The 22,419-nt window shown below is 38.2% G+C and overlaps 1 pseudogene; it reads right to left on the reverse strand.

The window, feature by feature from the left end:
• Positions 1-20,189: 20,189 nt before the first annotated feature.
• Positions 20,190-22,026, reverse strand: LOC138039283 (uncharacterized; annotated as a pseudogene).
• Positions 22,027-22,419: the final 393 nt, after the last annotated feature.

Below are 22,419 nucleotides of genomic sequence, written 5' to 3' on the forward strand. Positions count from 1 at the left end.
TGATCAGAAACTTCTGGCAGTTCTGAAGTCAAGACTTAAAACATACGGAGACAGGGCCTTTTCCGTTGCTGCACCTAAACTCTGGAACGAGCTGCCATTAGATCTTAGAATTTTTAGATACAATTAATTTATTCAAGAAACATTTAAAGACTGATCTTTTCAAAAAAGAATATAATGTTTAACTTTTTGATAATTTAGAATAGGATTTATTATGATATTTTTATAAATTAAGACTGTAAATAGTATTCATATTTTATTACTAGTGGGATCTTTTTAATTTTTTTTAATATTATGAATTGTAAAGCACTTTGGTCAATTAGTGGAGTTAGCGCTATATAAATTATGTTAAATTAAATTAAAGTGACAATTTTTTTATAAAACATGTTTTAGTTTTGGCACTAAAGAATAAATGCTATACTGAGTAATTGCATTGTGACTAAACTTGATAGACAACAAATGCAAGGAAACGATGTTATGTGCTTGTAATATTTCGATATAAATCTATATTATCTTCGGACTAAGGCGGGATACAAGTAGCAGAATTTTAAATACTGCGAGATTGTGCAACAGTATAATCACGTGAAAATGAAAAACAAGGAAACGAAACTGTCAAGAGAATAGGCGGAGTTCTCTACTGGCTTTTAAGCCATTGTTCAGAAATGGTGTTAAACGCTTAATATGGTAAGCTTCTTTATATAGTAATAGATTCCAGTTATCATCGCGATCTATTATGTTAGTGTTATCACGCACGGTTTGGGCGAAGAATTCTTTGTTGATTACAGTAGTAGATGAAATGTTTTCATTTGTAAAAATATCTGGTGAGTTGTATAAATCTTGTATGTGTTTGATATTATCACAATCGTGAAGATGTTTATATATAGCGCTTTCTTTGTCCATGAGTGCATGTTCTTGTGTTCGGACAAACAGAGTTCTGTTCGTTTTGCCGATGTACGAAGAATTACAACCAGGGCAGATGAATTCATAAACAACATTTGATTGGCTTAATTGTGGCGTTTTGTCCTTAGTGCTTGTGAAGAAACACAATTTTGTTGTCTTCTCTTAGGTTTGGCACTGTTGGGTGATACTGTGTCGCAAAGGTTAAGATATCTTTAGGGCTTTCATTCCTGATTCCCTTTCTGTGAATTTGGTGTCTGATAGGAGTGTTTCAATCAGACCTTTCAGATAGCGTCTAGCATGGAGACGTGATTTGAATTTGTGAATGTCTTCAACAGTTCTTCTTGAAGAATCTTTTTTTGACAGGCGGTGGATGGCTAGAGGAAAAATGAGTGTACTGAAAGGTTTCAGTTGGCTTGAAGTGTGTTTCTATATTCAGAATGGATTGATTTTGAAAGCCTTTGCCTTTGTATACAACAGTGTCTAGAGATGTGGCTTCAGTGTTTGAGATCTCAGCTGTAAATTTGATGGTAAGGTGGTGTGAGTTTGCTTATTTGATGAACTTGGCTATATCCGGTTTGTTAACGTCCCACAACGAAAAAATGTCATCAATGTACCGTTTCCAAATTATTGGCTTTATGTTGCTTTTGCTAAGAATCTGTCTCTAAGATCAGCCATAAAGATATTTGCAAAGGCAATCGCCATCTTAGTATCCATTAGAGTACGATAAATTTGAAGATAGTTCTTTCCATTGAACTGAAAAGAATTCTCATTGAGTATGTCTTAGCATTTCTTTGATATAGTTTGTGGCGATTGGAGGGTTATTTTTGTGAAAGTTTTCGTATGCTTTGCATTTTGAAGTGATTCCCTCTTCCTGTGGTATATTTGTATGTAGACTTGTGACGTCCATCGATATAAGGAAAGTTTGTTTTCCTATCTTCGTCCCTTCAATGAAATTGATGAAATCTGTAGAGTCTTTTAAGATAAGACGCTTGTGATGTGGAAATTGGCTTAAGTAATGTGTCAACTAATGCTGAAATTCTTTCTGTTGGCCCTTCACAACCTGAGATTATTGGTCTTCCTACTAGAGTAGGTTTTTGGATTTTAGTGATGGTATAGAATTCCAGTATTCGTGGTGGATTTGGTGTTTGACACAACCATTTCTTAGTCGTGTTATCAAGATAGTTGTTACAGGTAAATTCTGAGATCAAGTATTAACTATGGGTTTGTCAAGAGGTTTGTAGTTATTTGGGTTGTTGATTTGGACTTGGTCCTCCTGTATTTTATCAGTTTTATCCATGCTAACACGTGTGGTTCCCTTGTCCGCCTTTTTGAAATGTATATCTTTGTTTTGTTTTAAAGGCTTTTGTGCTTTCCATTCTTTGCATGATAAGTTCTCTTTTGGTCTGGTTATTTTTATCTCCGCAGTTTGAAGTTTGACCTGTTCCAGGTAGTGTTCTAATGTTACAGGTGGTTGAACTGGTGGTTCCCAATTAAATTTTACATAGTAGGGGTGAATTGATTTGTTTTGCCTATGAAAAGTATTTTTAAGCACATTCTTCTTGCGAAGACCTTAGAGTCCTACAAGAGCTGGCACCTTATTATATTGTTTGTGACTGTGGCAGTTGGTATAAATTTTAGGCCCTTCGTCAATAAATTAGTTTGGGTGTCAGTTGAATTCTTTTACAGAGGTTTATGAGAGTCTTCCCGTTGTTGTTTGTAAGGAAATTGTTTGCTAGTTTTCGCGCTCATTGCGCTTTTTGGATTTTAGTTGTTTCTTTGTAAATTTTGTTCCCTTGCTTGCGCTGTCTTTGTTAGTAGTGTTATAACATGAGTAAGTCAACAGACATGTTTACTTTGTAACATTTTTATTTCTTACAGCTGCTTTAAGTGTTCACAATAGTGTTGTCACATTTTCAGAATCTATTCCTAGCAAATCTGCTATGTTTTTAACACTGATGTCTGCCGATAGCAGTTGGTTGTCTAGTTTGTTTTAAAGCCTCTTAGGATTGACTTTTCAGAGAGTTTTGCCTTTCTCCTTACGAAGGTAAAGTAGCGGTGATTAAATCTAGTTAGTGCTGAGAGAAACCCTTGCTCAGCTTTAAATTAAACCGCCTGAATGTCTTGCTTGAACTTTTTCGTCCGGCAGGATATTTGCATCGGCATTGTAACGTAACGACTTCAGACAAGTTTTATTGCCCAAGTGTTTTCATCATTTTTCAATGGACTCCTCAGTTCTCTTGATTTTAGCTTCCAGTGAGTAAAGACTGTCTACTTCCGATTTTCTTTTCCTGTTTTCTCCTTTTCCTTGCGGCTTTGCTGATATCCAGCACAGTTCTGTTTGCGGCTGGTGGCTCATTGTTTCTGCCATGGAACCTGAGTCATTTTTCATCTTCACTTCCTTTGAGCCTCCAGGTAGTGCATTTTCGTCTAGTGGTGTGCTTAATGGGCTGCTCTCAAGCAATAGAAGATCTCTGTAGTCCTCTTTCGTGTCCATTAGTGTAGCAAGTACTTCAGTGTGCCTTTAAGCAAGACCATGGTTTTGAATCTTCATGATTCTCGCCAGTTGCTATTTTCAAATGGGGAACAGTAGAGTGTTAAGCTCAATTCTATTCTGCCGAGAAGCATACTGGCAATTGACTTTTAGATAGTCACATTAATTTGAAATAAGGATAAAAAAGCCGCAATCTGATTGGTGATCTTGAATGATAAATTTCGCAATAAACATTACGCAAGGAAAGAACTTTATCGGTAGATTTTGTCACATATTTCACGGTTATTCTAACAAAAACTTAAAAATACGGCAAAAAAGTGTTGATCTCTCTCCAAAATCCCTTTTTTTTGGACGTGGAAACAGGGATGGGATCCTGTACATGTGATGATGGGGTGGGTATGTGATCTCCTACCTCCTTGGTCATAGAATCTCAATCAAACTTCAACTTACAAGTGAGTCTCGTTTAATTTTCCAATTCTATCACCTGACCAGAGGCATGAAGGGCCCATGAGACTCTGACACAGCCCTCTAAGTATATCGTCTAAAGCAAATGCGTACCAATTGTAAATACATTTTAATTTGAATGCTATTGATTTTCAATGAATGAAAAGTTTGTTGGATGATTCGCATAATGGATATCACATCAATAAATCAATAAAGTTTATTAATACATCAATCAGTAACTTCACTCATGCTGCAGACTGCAGAGTTTCATTACATCTTGACATAAGAACAATAACATTTTATAAAAGAAATGAGATAAGTGAATCTAAGACAAAACCGCTTCTCTTGTGTTGCTCCTCTTGGGCGTAGCACTGATTTATGGTAATATTTCGGGAATGTTTTTGCTTTGTTTAAAAAGGAGCTTTTTTCTTTCTTTAATGCACAAGATTGTTGATGGCTGTTGCCCTCAGTACTTTAAAGATTATATCTCCTATGTTAATGATAAGCATAGACTTAATACAAGGGCGTCAACAAATAACAATTTATTCATACCGCTTTTTCCTACCAACTCTGGTCTACGCACTTTTTATGCAAGTGTCAACCGACTATGGAACACATTAGATGTTAGCACTAGAAGTATTACACCCCTAAGGAATTTTAAAAAGTACATAAGTAATAAATATGTAGTTAGTAATTGTAAGCTCGATCATTTTACTATTCATAGAACTTTCTGATAATTTTAGTTTAGTTTAGGAGTACTTTGTGAACTTTTTCAATTTTTATCAATATTATTATTAATGGACCGCAATGTAAACTACTGAATTTTCAGTAATTGTGTTATCCAATAAAGTTTCTACAGTTTCTACAATGTTTTTGCTGATTCCCAACCAATTGTGTTCAGTATGGTATCTAGAGGGATTTCTTTTTGATGGGCCTTTGTTGCTGAGGCAGCCCTTGTACTGTGTGAAGTTAATTTTTTTTTAACATCACGATACCTTTCCGAATACTATATATTGGGGATTTACTTATCTCGCAAACTTAGGTAGTTGAGGGGTAATTAGCTCTGGGTCGCACTAGTTTTATGAAAGACAATGTACTCATATGGTTGGATAAAATTGGCCACTATTGTTACATTAAAACAATATCGTGAAATTTCAATAGACCTAAGGAAACATAATGTGGGGTGGGGGAACATCATTGATGATTCTAATAGCTTTATTTTGCAATTTTACAAGTTGTCACAATGGGTTTTCGTAATCACTACCCCGCAATATAGAGGCATACAGTAAATATTGCTAAATAAGTGAATAATAGATATTAGCGGAGCACCATTGTTAAGAAAATATGGTAACCCATTGATGCAAGAAAATTTGGTTTTATAGCCATGACGTAATGAACGTGCGTACGTACGTCCGACCGTCCGTCCACCCCTCCACGTATGCCAATGTGACCAGTATCATGCTAGTTTACAGCATACATCTTTGATATTGGACATCCATCTTGTGATCAATTGACACCTGTCAGAACAAGGTATCCGCTGACAAGTATCACATGACCATATCGCGGGCTCAAGCTTAAGCTCACCGAGGTCAGCTGTTGGTCAAGTTGACCACTGACCAGGTACTGGTTTTCGATGGGATTGCAGGCTCATCCTAGGTGAACTCACCTTAATATAAGCAAGGCTTCATTTTTCGCGCGCTTTTTGTGGCTCAAAGCGGCTACACGGCCATATTTTATATCAGTGAAAGTTCTTACACAGTCAAACGCTTTTTGTGTTCAGGTGGAAAACGGATTGGAAGATGTTTTCTTTCTGCATTTTTCACTGGTTTCAATCCAGCTTGACATATGATGATATCTGTGGTCCACACTGGTGACTACACAGTTACTCAGGTCGAGCATGCGCGGGATGTAAACTTAAAGCTGAGTGTTTATTTTTAAGTTGCTTATAGCCGCTTTTTTCTCTGTATTGCAATTTTTGGCATATCTTTAGAAGCTCTGATAAGGTTACATGATGCCTGGAGGACCTATGTCTAGAACAGAAATGAAAGGACTGAGCGAAAGAGTACGACAGTGACAAAACAGAATACCAGTAATAGCTCATACTTAGCACACAAATTCCTTCCTTGGGCACTAAACTATTTGTTATGTTTACGGATGCGTTATTTAAAGTGGATGCGTATTTTTAAAAGGTGGTTTAATCCATTCTTCCTTTTTTCATGAATAAAAATCGAATTTTTATTGTCAACTGGAATTAAAAACAATTATCTGTACTCTTTTGGACATAAAGAAAAATTTTATTTGTTTGTTTGTTTGTTTGTTTTCCTCTAAAATGCGAGCAAACAATTGTTTCTTAATCGGTTTGCCCAACTGGTTTTCGTTGTTTTGTATTCACAATGAGTTGTCATAAAATTAGGAGGAAATCTCAGTAGCTTGTGTTTTCAGAAGTTTGTTTAAAGCACCCAAATGTTAATTAAGTGTTGGTGCAGATCGTGTTTGAAGTTCGTCCTTTCTTGGTTGCATTGCTGTAGGTTGCCGATTCTTGTACCAAGCCAACCTGGCGTGTTTCAGTGAAATACATAAAAATGTGAATGATCTTGTTTTCAGAGATAAAGTGGAATAAAGTACATCAGTAAAACTCTTCTTTGACCTTGAAATGACAAAGTTGTTTTTTTATGGCTTCTAATTTTAGCATTATTCCTATATGCTGGCTATTGACAGTTGACTCTGAAATGGCTTTTTTCCTTTTCAATTCGGTTGCTGAGGTTGTAGTTAATGCTTGTTTTCTTTTAAAACTCATTCGGTTCAAGAAAAAATTATTGCCAAACTGGTGAATTGCAAAGTAAATTTCACTGGAAAAACCGATGTTGCACTGATCGCTTCGTGATTCATGCGATATTGGTTTTTAGTGTAAAATTTACCGTGGAAGTGATTAGTTAGGCAATGAATTTTTCTATAGAAGAAAGCAAAGAAAATGATTTAATTATTAAAGCAGCAGCCGGAAACATTTTCACAAACCACACAAGGGTGATTTTTTTGTAAAAGAACCTTTTTCTTTGCCAGGCTGAAAAGGTTCTTATATTTTTGGGTAAAATGCCAAATTTCAGCCTGTACTAGGTTCTTATATGTGAGTTTGTACTGTATGCATTCTTCTGTAAAATAGAAAACTAATCCAGGCTATCAAGATTACTTTTTTTGCATTTTAATAATCAGATCAGAGTCAGCAGTTATTACTGACTAATTCAACGTCAGGACATTTTTCCTTTCCGTTTGATAATATAAGACCACAATATTTTTCATCTCTATCACAAATACTGGCTTTAGCAACTTTTGGAAATATGATTGTAAACATGCGAACCTCACCCTCTAGGAGGTGTTTCTTACTAAAAGCAAAAAGTAAAATGGGGAAGCCATTGTCTTCACTTCTTTCAGATTCTATTCTGGAAAAAGTGAATGTTCCACATGCAAATGCTAACATCATGGAGGGCTTAGCTCTCAGCTACTCCAGAGAGAAGCCTGGAAGTCGCAAACGGGTTGAACTGTTGAGCTGTATGGCACAGCAATACACAAATAAGGAAATTAAGCAAATGTTCAGGTTTACTAGCAGTCAAGGAGAAGAAGTATCATGCACAGACTACGAATTAACAAAAGCTAGACTTCATAGTAAGATGTATGGTCCAGGAGCAGCAGTTCCAAAAATAAGACACCAATGTAGTCATAAACTTCCACCAGAAACCATTGCTTTTGTCTTGGAATTTATCCATCATCCAGACAGTGAAGACTATTCATCAAGTGCCCCCTGTGATGGAAAACAATTAAGGTTCAATTAAGCAAAACAAGTCTGCCTTTTATGATAGATATACATTGTAAACAGGAATGTGAATAACTGGAGATTAGACCTATAAGCTTTAGTACATTTTTTTAAGGGTTTCTCTGCAGGAAATTTCAAAATAATGGCAGAGAAGGCAGGACTCTAACATTTGCACAGAACTTGGCGCAGAGTATTTCATCCTTGGTAGATAATCTGCTAACTCGTTTAGGTGAAATGCTGAGGAGCCACGGTAAACCAGACATGACTCCAGGATTAATGAGCAAAGCAAAGAAGTTGAATGGTAAACAAACAACGTTAACAAATAATATATGACTGTTTCCAGCACAAGAAAAGTCAGAACGAACATATTTTTGCTACAGTGGTACATGTTCCAACACCATCTAACAGGATATTTCAATAGCTTTGCTCTATCACACCCCAGCAGTCTAGCTTATGTTTTTTGGCATCACCTTCACTTTTGTGAGCAACAAAAATTCTTGGAAATGATGTGAAGTTTCCAAAAATAATGTACAAGGCAAAGAATTTTGTCCAAATATGAAAAGTACAACCTTCTGGCTGAAGAACGCTCGCACGTGAAGGAAGCTCAAATGTAAGTGGTTTCGAATGCCAATTATTTAAAAAAATCTAGGTGTTTCATTTTCAAAATAAAATTAAGCAACTGGTTCAAAACAAAACCACATTTATTTAGGTAGCACTGAAAAGCTTGCACTTTAACATTCAGTATTGTAGTGACATATGTCTGGTACACTATACAATGAACTAACAACAAAGCAGATAATCAGTGCTGCCATAAAGAATTCGTCAGACACCCGGTTCAAATACATTTAAAGCAAATAATGATCAAATCAAGTGTAGAACGTCTAGAAACTTTCAATTAAGACGTGCAATCCTTGGTACAACAAGATTTTTGCTGTGTAACCTGACAAGAAACAAGTAAATAATATGGGTTTCGCATGATGGTATATTTTATTTTCAATTCCAAAACGCATAAAAATTCACGGCTGTATATTCCATTTACACTGAAACTACTAACAAAATTACGGTTTCAACAGAACAGGTTAAGTCAAAACGTTTATTCTAAAATGTTGGCAGTTCCATAAAGTTGACAAATAATCTCGTTTGAGCTTTATTTTCTCAAGGGAGAATTTCGTTCAATGAATGGGAGAACGTAAGTTCAGCTCAACCGGTTTACTGCTCGACCATTATGCTAATTGTGCTTTAAAGCAGTCTTTCAAAGAGATTTCAGAGTTTTAAAGCATCACTTGTCATTGACATAACTTAGGTTATAGAAGTAAAACAATTACATACCTTTAATGAATTGATTTGGCAATATAGTATCGAAAGTAAACCGTCAGAATCAGCCATAACTTCTCTGAAAAACGGCTGGCATTGTTCGCATCTCATGGCAAGTCTACTGAAGCGAACCTTCCATTTGCATCCTGGGGTTTTTTCTACCACAAAATGCTTCATATCCTTCCGACAAAGGTTAGAAATGAGCAAAGGGAACAGCACTTTTTTTAATCGAAATTATTATAGCGGCCACCAGACTATCCCTAGGCGCAAAACACACGTGCTTCCAACTAAAAACTTGACCGGTGTCACAGTGATATGTGTATCCCTGCACACATATCACTAGTGATACGCATATCCCCGGTGGGGATACACAAAACACTGAAAACAAACAAAATGGCGGTGGTGTATCAAAGTCATATGGCGAGCCGTGGAGACAGCAGGAGGAGGCCATCAAGCAGTCAAGTAATTAGGTATGACATTCTAACTTTATTTAAACAGGAAATTGTTAGAGCAAAACAAAATACTAAGTTGAGCTTGCATATAAGTAAGCTGAAATGATTTGCAAGTAGTGAGATATCGGTGACCAAGAACTCATATCTTTAACAGTCTCTTCGATCTTTCCTATCTGGGGGTAGTATGGTAATTTTTAGTGACAAAAAGGTTATTTCTTTGTACTTTGAGAAGGAAAGCGACCAGAAGAACGGCAAATCCTCATTTGAATTGCGAAATGTTTCGGCTTTTTGAACTGAAGACAATTCGTTTCATGTTTTGAAGCAAACTTGTCATAAATGTGGAATGTGAGCTTAGTAAGCTTAAAGTAGAGTTATTCTTAAATACAATAATAAACCAGCCTTTGAAATACCGAAATTAAGCTAACCTATCTCTTTTAATCAGTTTATTTTAAAGTAGTTTGTGGCAATTAATATTTAATTAAATTACCACAGATGTAATTATCATTATGTAGTATGCTGAAAGCGTGTTGTTGGTTCACCAGTTGAAGTTTACATTTTAGCTTGTTACTGTGGCAGTAGAACATGTATGATCGTCGTGATTAACACTATCATAACTCTATATGTATGTCCTTGAATTATTTAAATTATTGCGATTTTTGTTATTTCTCCCTCTTAATTAATTGCTATAAGTTGTAAACAAATCATTTACAGCCATATGATCATGAAGAAATGCCATACGGTCCTGTCTTGTGTCAGCATGGTACGTAGGCCTCACCTTGGTGGGTTGAGAATTGCAACCTGAGGATTTTTGGGGGCTCAGAAATTTTGCACTTTCTTTCGTGACAATAACATATCCTGAGCCAGGTCAACAGATATTTGATTACATTTATGATACAATAAGTGGTTTTCTTACATCTGGCTCCTGGTATTTTTTTTTGGCTTAGTACTCTACAAGGAAGCAGGCCAACACTCAGTGTGACGTTTTACATAATACTTACAACCTAAGGGAGTTCTGCATGGTCAAGCAAAGGAATGAATTACCTTTCTCTGATGGCTTGATTTTCAATGCTGTAGAGATGGTCCAATTTGCAACCGGTCAATCAGCTCTTAACACAATTTACATTTGAAAACTTGCAGATGATGCTGCATAGTTAGCTTCTTAATGTTGTGATCTGGATATGAAATGAGCTCCATCCCTCAAAACTGTATCATTTTATGCAAGACTACCGTAGGTGTTGCTTTTGCAACTTAAATGTGACTCAAAACTCCAAGAATCATTTATCTTAGAAAGAGCTTTACAGTTTATTCATTTGATACCTGTTTCTTGTAAGAATTTTATGTTTCAAGTCACATTTACCTTGGACCAAAAGTTTCCATTAAAATTCTATAACCATTTTGCATAGCACTGTTTAACTTTTTATCGTTTCCAAATATAAATTGGCTGAATGTGGTTACTGCTGAAGGTGGCAAAAAGCTTTGACTAGTTACCTGCAGAAATGACTTCCCATTGAAAATAACAGGATGTCTTTGTGTGTCAAAGGCTGCAATAATTTCCCGTTTTAGAATTTCCATTGGAACTTTTGATGGATGTATAGAAACTAAATGCTAGGCTTTCTTTCTCATTTCGAGGAACTGTTCAGCTACACTTTCTGCATTTTGCCCTTTGATGTCTGATGGGGGCCTTCTGGAAGGTGGCAGCCACAATACAACTGGTCATCAACTGAACATTTCAAACCTCAATACAGTTAAATTCCAGGAGTAACCCAATTCAGCAGTTTCCTATCCAGTTTGAAAAACTCCAGACAAAAGTTATATATTTACTATCTTTAGAAATTAGAAATAATATCTTTTCCCTTGGATATTAAGGTAATTAGCAGTGATTGCACTTCCATTGGAACCTTTGATACTTAAAAACTTTGTTAGGTATTTTCTTGCACGTTTGATGAAACCATTTACTGCAAATTGTGCATTCTGCCATTCGATCTCTAGTATGGGAGGCGGCAGTCACAGTACACCTGGATGGCAACAGCCCTCTCCAATCCATGCCTTGATGTATCATCAAAAGGGAATATGCCAATGTACCCTCTTTGAAGGGAATCCCAGAGATGTGCTCTTATTGCTCGTCTATTGAACTTCAGAGATGTGGGGTCCAGTTTATAACAGAGTGCTGTGGCAAATGCAGGTGCAAAAACACCACAGTCTGTTCCATTGGTTTGCTGGTCCACAGGAGGGATGGACACTTCGATGACATCACTGTCCTCTATGAAGAGAAGGGCGGCAATCTGCTCGTTGGTGGATGGTGATACTCCACTATAGAGACTATCGTAGAGTTTAACTTGGTTTTTCTTTTTGCAGCCAATATTGCTCACACACACCCAGTGAATACCGCCAGTGTGCAGTAGTTGAATGAAGTCTTTTCTCATCATTGGGAACTGCCTGGCTTTTCCAATAGTAGGTGACAGCTGGCCCTCAGTTTTTGGAAACTGGTGATGCAACAGTTCTTGAGCCATTTGGATGCGCTTGTCTGTCAGCATTGCACTGTTTCTTATATCAACATCATCCATATCCAATTTAAACTGAGGCCTTTGCATTTTGAGCACTGATTGTTGGTCCATCTTTGAACGTTTTACAAACTTCACTTCAGTTTCAACCTTTGGCATTCTTCTTTTTTTACTACAAAATATGTTTGACTTTCCTCGAAGTCTCCAAAAGTAACATTGCACTTGAGATCCTTTCTCCCAATTATTGATTCTTCCCCTTCTGAGGAAATCCCACCATTAAATACTTTATGCCGCCAACTTTCCTTAGAGCCTCTGAGTATTTCGGCAAGGTGGCTTTTAATAATGCCATTGAAACAGGAAGCAATGTCTTCCTCTGGAATGGCTTGTATTTTTGCACATGCCTGAAAGAGCTGGGGCTCTGCTGACTGCTGGGGTGGTCCTCGTTTTTCTGCTGATGTTGTTGGCTCAGGTGTTGCTGGTGACTGGTCTGGTGTTGACAGCTTGGGAGGCGCTGGCTGCTGAGGTACGGTTCTTTGCTGTTGGGATAGTGTTGAATGCTTGGAAGGCACTGGCTGCTGAGGTACAGATGCTTGCTTCTATGATTGTCTTGACTGCTTGGAAAGCACTGGCTGCTGAGGTACGGTTGTTTGCTTTTGGGCTGCTGGCTGCTGGGATGGTGTTGACTCCTTGGAAGGCACTGGCTGCTGAGGTACGGTTGTTTGCTTTTGGGGTGTTGGCTGCTGGTTTGGTGTTGACTGCTTGGAAGGCACTGGCTGCTGCGGTACACTTGTTTGCTTTTGGGCTGCTGGGATGGTGTTGACTCCTTGGAAGGCACTGGCTGCTGAGGTACAGTTTTTTGCTTTTGGGGTGTTGACTGCTTGTAAGGCACTGGCTGCTGAGGTACAGTTGTTTGCTTTTGGGGTGTTGGCTGCTGGTTTGGTATTGACTGCTTGGGAGGCATTGGCTGCTGATGTGTGGCTCTATGCTTTTGGCGGGTTGGCTGCTGGGATGGTGATGACTGCTTGGAATCCACCGCCTGCTGAGGTACGATTGTCTGCTTTGGGGGTGTTTGCTGTTGGGATGATGTTGCCGGTTGCTGGGATGGTGCCCGCTGTACGGATGGCGCACAGTGTTGAGGTGCCATTGCTGGCTTTTGGTATTTAGCAGATTGGAGCGATTGTGCTGAATGCTGGGATGATGTTGCAGGCTGCTGCAATGGTGTTGCTGGATGCTGAGGTGTGGATTGGACCCTGTACATTATAAGGTCTTTGACGTTTATTTTCCTTCGAAGTAGTTCACCATTCTTCCCCCGCAGCCTGCAGATTCCTTTTTTTGAGTCGACTTCTTCAACAGCCAATCCACTGGTCTTCCATTTTGTGTCCCTTTTTTGTCTTCTGCAGCATATTGCGGCAGAGGACTGTATCACCATTCTTAAAAATACAATCAAATTTTCCTTTCCTTCTTAAGTACTGTTGTTTTGCTTTTCTTGAGCAGCTTCACTATTTTGCAGAACTTTTGGGAATAGCACATCTCTTGTTTCTGACATCTTTTCTACATGCTCCTGCAGAACATCCTCTGCCGTAAAATCATTTAACAATTACTCAATTTATCTCTCATCAACAACCTTCTCTACAAACTTTTCTACCTCAAGAGGCAAATGCGGGGGCCTACCATACTTGAGGAAGAATGGGCTGCATTTGGTAGTGTTGGATTTGTTGGTGTTAATTGCAAACAAAGCACCAAACGCATTCCAGACTAAAATGGGTTTTTCCAAAATACAAAATTCCGTCCTAAAACCTCACTTTCGTTCTGCATGAAACCTGATTTCCGACAGGAACTTAGAAGACTTGACTGCAGTAATATCAAAAGTTGGAGTGATACACTGTTAACATGACCGAATCACAATTTCAAACAGTTGTTTTAATAGATCATAATTACTCTGCACTCATATTTTCACTAAAAATATACAATCAAAAATCACGGGTAACACACGGACACAAAAAACTGCAGTAAGGAAAAGGTGTTCTTGTCCACAGGACTACAGGCTGCAGACAAATTCCACTATAGTTTATCTAACGCAAATGAACAATGCAGAAATTCTGCATTGCTTGTAAAAGTGTGATGCAGAAATTCTGTAAATCTTACTTTCTGATAAATTCTGTACATTTTCCACAACAACTGTGTGATGCAGAAATTCTGCATCTAAGCCTAGTGACTTGAAAAAGTTTGATGCAGAAATTCTGCAAATCTTATTTTCTGATAAATTCTATACATTTTCTACAACAACTGTGTGATGCAGAAATTCTGCATCTCAGCCTAGTGGCTGGAAAACGTTGGATGCAGAAATTCTGCAAATTTCATTTTCCGCTAAATTCGATACTTTTACTAACAACAATTGTGTGATGCAGAAATTCTGCATCCCAGCCTAATGGCTTGAAAAAGTCGGATACAGAAATTCTGCAAATCTTATTTTCTGATAAATTCTATACATTTTCTACAACAACTGCGTGATGCAGAAATTCTGCATCTCGACCTAGTGGCCTGAAAACGTTGTATACAGAAATTCTGCAAATTTGATTTTCCGCTAGATTCGATACTTTTTCTACAACAGTTGTGTGACGCAGAATTTCTGCAAATCTTATTTTTTGCTAAATTCCATACCCTTCCTACAACAATTGTGTGATGCAGAAATTCTGCATCTCAGCCTAATGACTTTAAAAAGTCGGATACAGAAATTCTGAAAATCTTATTTTCTGCTAAATTCTTACATTTTCTACAACTCTGTGATGCAGAAATTTTGCATCTCAGCCTAGTGGCTTGAAAACCTTGTATGCAGAAATTCTGTAAATTTGATTTTCCGCTAGACTCCATACATTTTTTATCACAGTTGTGTGACGCAGAATTTCTGCAAATCTTATTTTTCACTAAATTCCATACCTTTTCTACAACAACTGTGTGATGCAAAAATTATCTCAGCCTAGTGGCTTCAAAAGATGCAGACTTTCTGTAAATCTTATTCTCCACTTAATTGACTTATTTACGTACAGCAAAAGGAAGGGTGTAGAAACAACTTCAAAACAACAGATGCAAAACCTCTGTACAATGAAAATGTAATTCACTATTCAATTCACTATGCAGGTTTTGGCCACTTTCAATCAAGATTGGATTTAAAAAGTGAATTATGGTCATTTCAGTTTCTGACTAACTTGTTGCATTGCCGGAGTGCAGATTACACATTGGCATTGTATAATTAGGTTTATAGCAAAAGAACTAATACTCATGGTGTGCTAATCAAAGTCAATTCTAAAATTTGGAAGTTTATTACTAACAACATCATATACCAAACTTCAAATTTAGTTTGCAACAGCTGGATTTTCAACTGTACTAAACAAAATGATCAATAAAGCCCTCTTAAACCATATGGTACTCAAGTGGATTAAGGGCTGGTCTTAAAATGATTAATTTTTGTGATTCTTTACCTTTCACTACAACAATGGTCACCATGTAAACGTTTGGAAAACTCCAAATTTTCATTTTGTACTGCTGCAGTGGTTTCATTCGAATGGTAAGAACATAGTATTTCATGTAATGACTCAACATTTTCTGCCTCCGTAATTATCTCTTTGAATAAAAGGTTAAGCACATTTTCCAAAACTCACTTAAAGGCGTCCAAGAGGAATAGCAAGATCTGTAAGATCTGTTTCTTACCATTCGTTAAGCCTTAGTCATGGGATATTTTCAATAGTTTACAATGCACTTTAAATCTGTAAACAACCAGGGCTTAATCTATCTGAGTAGTTGAGAGCTGAGTACTGGTACTTAGTTTTTGGAAGATAACACGCTTGTCACATGATGTGCCTGTCAATATAGCCTTCCTTCCACACATCAGAGTGGCAGTAAAAGCATTCCCTGTAAGAGAAAAGCATGAGGGGTGTAAAAGAGATGCACATCACAACAATTAATTTACATATAATTTTAATAACGTCTTTAATAATAATAACGTCTTTATTAAAAGCATCCAATAAAATTACCATGATTAAGATGAATAAAAAAGATTAAATTGATTAAAAATTCATATGGGGTATTTACACAGCTAGATTATATTTAAAAATTTATCTATTAAAAAAGCTATCTTTAAAACGTTCAGTGTTAATGCAGGGCCTGACAATGGAGTTCCTTCGAAGGTTTACAGTATGGTCTTTGTACCTTGGGAGCAAGCCTTTTAATGGATGATAATCGCATTTGAGGCTACAAAAAAGGCGTCTGTCGCTTTTCTCCAAAAGTTCATATATGTTGTAATATGCCGACGTATAACGCCTCTTGTAGCATCTCTGTAGAAACCTTTGTATAACAGTAAGATCGGAAACACTTGCAGCATAAACCGAAAGACCATATAATAACCTAGGGATCACAACTGAATTAAAGAGGTGGTCTATTTCATCTTGTGTATATCCTTCTTTACGTAGGCTTCTGATAACAAATAAACACTTGTTGGCTTCTAGGAGCTTGGCCTTGACATGCAAGCCAAATTTACAATTACCTTGAATTGTGACGCCTAATAAAGAAATGTTATTATATTGTTTGATATTGTGAGACATTGGGTAGACTGTAGAATTGCCTCTCTTACGCATGATTATCTCCTTGCATTTACTAGTGTTACAATGCATGTCATTTGCAACAGTCCAATTCATAAACTTGGACAAGGCAATGTCAGATATATCCGGGGAATCCTTAGTAATCGTGACTAAGACAGTTGAATCATCTGCATACTTAAACAAGGATATATCTTTGTACCCATCTATCTCTAGGTCATTCAAAAATAAGTTGAAAAGGTATGGGCCACTGACACTTCCCTGTATTGTTCCCTTGTTAACAATTTTCCACTGGCATGTCAAGTTATTAAAAATCACCCTTCTGCCATCTAGGAAGTTGGCATACCAGTTAACAATGAATACATCAAGTGGACTATGTTTCAGCTTTTCAACTAGGAGATTGTGTTTAACGTTATCAAAGGCTTTAGAGAAATCCATCGTGAACATTCTCACCGCTAAGGTGTCCCGTTTATCCAATGCCGCAAGAAATGTATGCTGCATTTTCAATAGAGCGTTTACACAACTTCCACCTGAACGGTACGCAAATTGAGAATTGTTTAGATATTCCTCCAGGCACCTCTTGTTAAAAATATTATACGCTGTTCTTTCAAACGTTCTGGCAATAACTGAAGTAACATTGATTCCTGTAAAGTCTGCATATTCGACTGATGTCTCGACTTTTGGGAGTGGATTGATGCTGGCCTCCTTCCAACGACTTGGCCAGATCTGCCGAGGAAGAGATAAGTTCCATAAATTCTCGATCACTGGGGTAAATATCTCAGCATAATCTCTCCAAATCCAGAAAGGAATCCCATCAGGTCCTGTGGCAGTACGCTTTATTCGCGATAAGGCGAGAAACACTTGAAATGTAGATAGTTGTGGAGCAGGGGTATTCACATCAATCTCGGCAAGAACTGGTTTAGAATATTCCCTATCAAAACAAATATCGCCAAAATAATCATTTAAACCAATGATGAAATCTTTGTCTGGATCGGAGCTGCACTTGTCTTTACGCATGGACAGTCGATCAACTTTCCTCCACCAGGCTCGCGATCCAAGTTTCCCAGACGCTATAGCTCGGCGATTTTCAGCTATTAATCGTCCCATCTTCTCCGTCAGATCAGTTAGATCTCTACCGCCGCCTTTTCTAGATCTTGTTTTTTTCTTCTTCAAGAGTGATTTCACTAAGGGACTCATCCACGGAGGGTCTCTAGAAGACATTTGAATCAATTTGCTTGGAAAACATTCATTCATTAATTTCTCTAAAGTAGAGTGAAGCGAGTTCACCGCAATATCGAGATCAAGTAAAAACAGTAAAAACAGTAGCTAACAAAATGAGATGTGAATTGATGTCAATTTATACATTTTTGACACCAATTAGAAATGAATACCGTAATCCCTCCAAAAATCTACAAAATAAGGCATGGTAGGTCAAGTATTACAGTCTGGAACTTCAAGTAAGTGAAGGCCCTTTCATCAAGAACTCCACAAATCACAAAAAAATGATATGGTACATACGTGCAAAATTACTTGCCCATAACACACTTAATTGAAAGGCATGTCTTATCTAAAAGATAAGTCACTCCATGTTAAAAATCAGAGCAACACCCCCTAAATGAAATTTACATACCAACTTGATCCCTATATCCTACCTTTAGGATCAAGTCTCCATCCTTTGAAAACCAACTGATTATGTCCTTAAAAGAGGAAACAGGGTATTCCTCCCCTGTTCTTGCAGAAGTCACCTCAACAATGTTTGGAGGAGGAGTGGCATAATTGACATGGCTGTTTCCCACTATCCTAGATGAAGCCCAGTGGCCAACAATAAATGAGGATACCACCTCTGGAATTTTGCTACCTAAAGGTTAGAAATAGCCAAAGCATTAACAACAGATTTATTACAATGTGAACAAGTAATACATATGCCAGGTTAGACATAAAAATTTATTGAATGCTTACTGTGATGTGAGAAATAGAAAACATATGGTATTGAATTTGTACAGCGCATTTTCTATATGCATATTCAAATGCGCTTTACAAGTTATAGATCCATGGGTGAGACCAGACCTCAGCATACACAGGTGCCTCTGGAAGCCGCTATCAGTCCATTAGCGATCTCACCCAACCCATATGAATGAATGAAATAAGGCCTGACCACAACACCGGGAACTTCTGCATATTCGTCTACTCTACTCTTTGCAAATGGTGTGTGGGTTCTTTTACATCCCACAGGGTTATGAACATTGAAAGGTTGTGAGACGGGGGCGAACGGTTTATTGTCCTTATCTGAGAAGACGAGAGAGTCTAGCCATTTGCAGATGTAATTACAAAGGCAGCACTTTCTCTTCAGTTATTTAAAGACCCTGAGTATTGGTCCGGCCAGGGTTCAAACCCGCGACCTCCCGCACGACAGCCCGGTACGCAACCAACTGAGCCACCAGTGCGCGGTGAGCAATTGATTTCATGTATATTATTACTTTTGATGAACAAAATGGCCTATTCTCTCACCTTGCCTACTTTTCAGTTGTTTATGATAGATAAAACCCTGTTGGGTCTCGCTTGCACCTTCCATGCTAAATGTTTCAGACACATAATGACACAGTTAAATGAGCTCAGGGCTGTGAAGTTTAGTCTGGAAAGCAGCTTAACTATTTCACTACATTTTCCTTCTACTTCCAGCTGTCCCTAAAAGACGTTGAAAACAGCAATAAGACAATAATTATTATTATCAACAGAAACCTTTGATTCATTGGACTTTGTGGGTGACTTTCAACAGACAATGTACAATAGGAAACACATTTAACATACATGGAAATATCTGAAAGTAACCGGAGTATTAACAGCACTTGGGTTATACACAGAACAACTTTTTTTGGGGGGAGGAAGTAATAAATTTTGGTGGTTGGTTATCACAATTCTTCAGAACTTAATGTGGTGTTACATTTAATGACAAAGTGGAATGAGAAAAAGCTTCATCTAACTTCTGTTCAGCTGAAGATTCTCCTTTTAAAGTGCCTTATGGTCACAGTAGTAGTTTGTGAAAGAAAGGAAGAATTTGTCACTGTCATTTTACAAGCCACTTAACATCCATCAAAATAAGATGAAGATGTGTAGGAATTAATGCTTATTACAAACACACAGGAAGGCAGGTCATGTACCTTATCATCAAATCCAACAACTCCTAGGGCAAGGGAGATGCCCTCAAAGTTCAATTTGAAGAGTTCCATGCTTTGGGTCACCTCTTGAAGGTTACAAGGGAAAACAGCACTTCCCTTGTTGTGCAGACCCTCATTACTGACAATAAATTATTCACCCCCCCAGGGTAGCAACTGGGGTATCTTCTGCTGCCCCATGCCTAGCAGATTCCCACTCTTTCAACCTCTTCAGGAACACTTGGAAATCATATGAGGCCTCAAAATTTCCCTACATTGAAGAAATAGGAACAATAAGCTACAAAAAAATATTGGAAGTAAATCATCAAAATCTTAATCAGAAGTCTTTTAGATATAGATTTTGTAATAAAAACTAACAATAAAAAGTCACGACGTTTCGACCCCTCGGAGGTCATTTTCAAGTGAGAATAAAAGTTCTAAGAATTAGCATAAATATGTAAAAACTAGAATAAAATGCGGCGAACGCCGAAATGTGATAAAAATATGTACAAAAGTGTAAAAAGTGCTAAAAAATATATGGAGTAATGAACGGTAGCTAGAGAAAAACAATAGACAAAAAATAATTAATTACAAGAACTGTTCTAAACAAATAATTTGGCGCGGATAGAGTCACACTGTTTGTTTAGCGATGGTTTCAGTTCTTTTATAAAAAACATTTCAAAAACAAGACAATCAAACTTGTTCTGGCACTTTCTCAGGATTCTAAAACTCTTTGCGATGTTGTTAGGTTCCAATGCATGTTTCTCTCTCAGATGGTTGCCGATGGTTGCCCCTTTGTGCTCTTCAATGCGCTGGTGAAGGTGCCGGCAGGTATATCCGACATAACCTGCGTCGCACAGGTCACACTTGAATTGGTACACAACGCACTGTTGGCTTACAAGGGGTGGCTTCTCTTCACGGACCCGGATCTCTTCTTTGATCTTTTTGCTCGTGTAGACAGGGGTAATATCCGCACTGATCTTACGGCTTAGGTCGGCAAGTTGTCTCCGCACGGCGTTCGCAGATTTTTGGTCCTTGAAGGGCAACACGACTCTGATTGGGTCCCCACGCTTCTCATCAACGTGGGTGCGTGATTCCTCGGAAACTTTTGAATCAACGAAAAGGCGGATGGTGGACTGCACATGATCTTCAGGATAACACAGACGGGAAAAGATCTCTTTGAGGCGTTCACATTCCTCGTGAAAGGCCTTCCATGTAGACGAGAGCTTAAACGCACGGTTAAGCATGGTATTTATCAGTGACCGTTTATATCTCGCGTCAACGTGGCTGTGATAATGTAACAACAGTCAGGTGTCAGTTGGTTTTCGGTACACCGTTGTGTTCAGGTAGCATCCATTCCTGATTACGTTCATTCCAAGAAAGGGTAGTCTGCCATTTTCTTCGAGCTCCATTGTGAAATCAATAGAAGGGTGACTGTTGTTTAGTGTCGTTAAGAAATCTATAGCTGCTTCAACATCAGGCATTGCGCTAAGGGTGTCATCAACATAGCGCTTGTAAAAGGCGGGCATCTTGTTTTCTGTTTCCAGCTGTTTCTCAATGTTACACATGAAGGCATTTGCCATGAGAGGCCCCAGCGGCGAGCCCATTGCCACACCGTCCACTTGTTCGTACAAGTTTCCTTCAAACTGGAAAAGCTGATTTTTGGTGGCGATTCTTAACAGTTCTATCAGGGCCTGCTTCGTGATATTAAGATCGTGTTCTTTGTTGAACCAGTCGTTCTCAAAGGCTCTCTCTGCAATACTCTCAATGGTTTCGTCCACAGGAACATTAGTAAAGAGTGATGACACATCATACGACACCAAAACATCATGCTCTTTGATTTTCATTTCACGGAGTTCGTCAGCAAAAACAAAAATGTCACCGACGGTATGGTCGTTGACGGACAAGGGCTTTAGCTTTTCGTCCAGCCACTTGGCAAGTTTATAATTGTATGTTCCTGTGGCAGATAAGATGGGACGCATGGCTAACTTCTTCTTGTGGGTTTTAGGAAGACCGTACAGATGTGCGAGCCTGGAACCCTTTTGGACTACTGAGTCGGCGATGTTTTTGGGTAGGATCTTTTGTACAGTCGACGTCAACTCCTTCTCCTTTTGGAGTAATGGATGGTAAAATTTCGGAGGTCTACCTCGTGTTCTTGGTCTCTCAAGGCTTACTGGTGCAAATTTTTCTTCGTCATTAATAGATGATTCTTTCAACAGACGTACGTAGTCAGATTTATCCATTATAACCACGCCTGAGCCTTTATCCGGCTTTGTGATAACAATGTCATCCCTCTTCTTAAGTTGACTTATTGCTCTCAGCATTGCTTTCGGTGGTGTTGGACCTTTACGTTCGCTGTAATTGAGTGCAATAGATCGCAGTGTTGCAGCTGCTAGTTCTCTCTCGTTGCTGTCTTCGAGTTTCGGTTCTAGGTATATTTTGGTGTTTTCTGTTGTTGTCCAACTGAAACCGCTCAACCGTCACCATCAAAGCAGGTTTTGAATCAAGAATTTGACCTCTTGTCACGGTATGAGGGCTGAAACCATCTCTTCTCAAGTACCAAGTCGTCGGCCTAGAGGCAGGAGAGCTGGTTTGAAAACCAAAGCTGAAGAATTAAAGAAAATAATCAACATTCCTGTGCTCAATTCGCCGCGAGTTTCATATGCAAATTACTCAAACTCATCTCGGAGGGCAAATTTGAATAATTTGATTCCTACTCCAGCAAAGAAACACCAAGTCCAACCCATGGTCGGCTGTCATTTTGTTCC

Source organism: Montipora capricornis, chromosome 2 (assembly GCF_036669925.1).
Source record: "Montipora capricornis isolate CH-2021 chromosome 2, ASM3666992v2, whole genome shotgun sequence".
NCBI classification, from domain to species: domain Eukaryota; kingdom Metazoa; phylum Cnidaria; class Anthozoa; order Scleractinia; family Acroporidae; genus Montipora; species Montipora capricornis.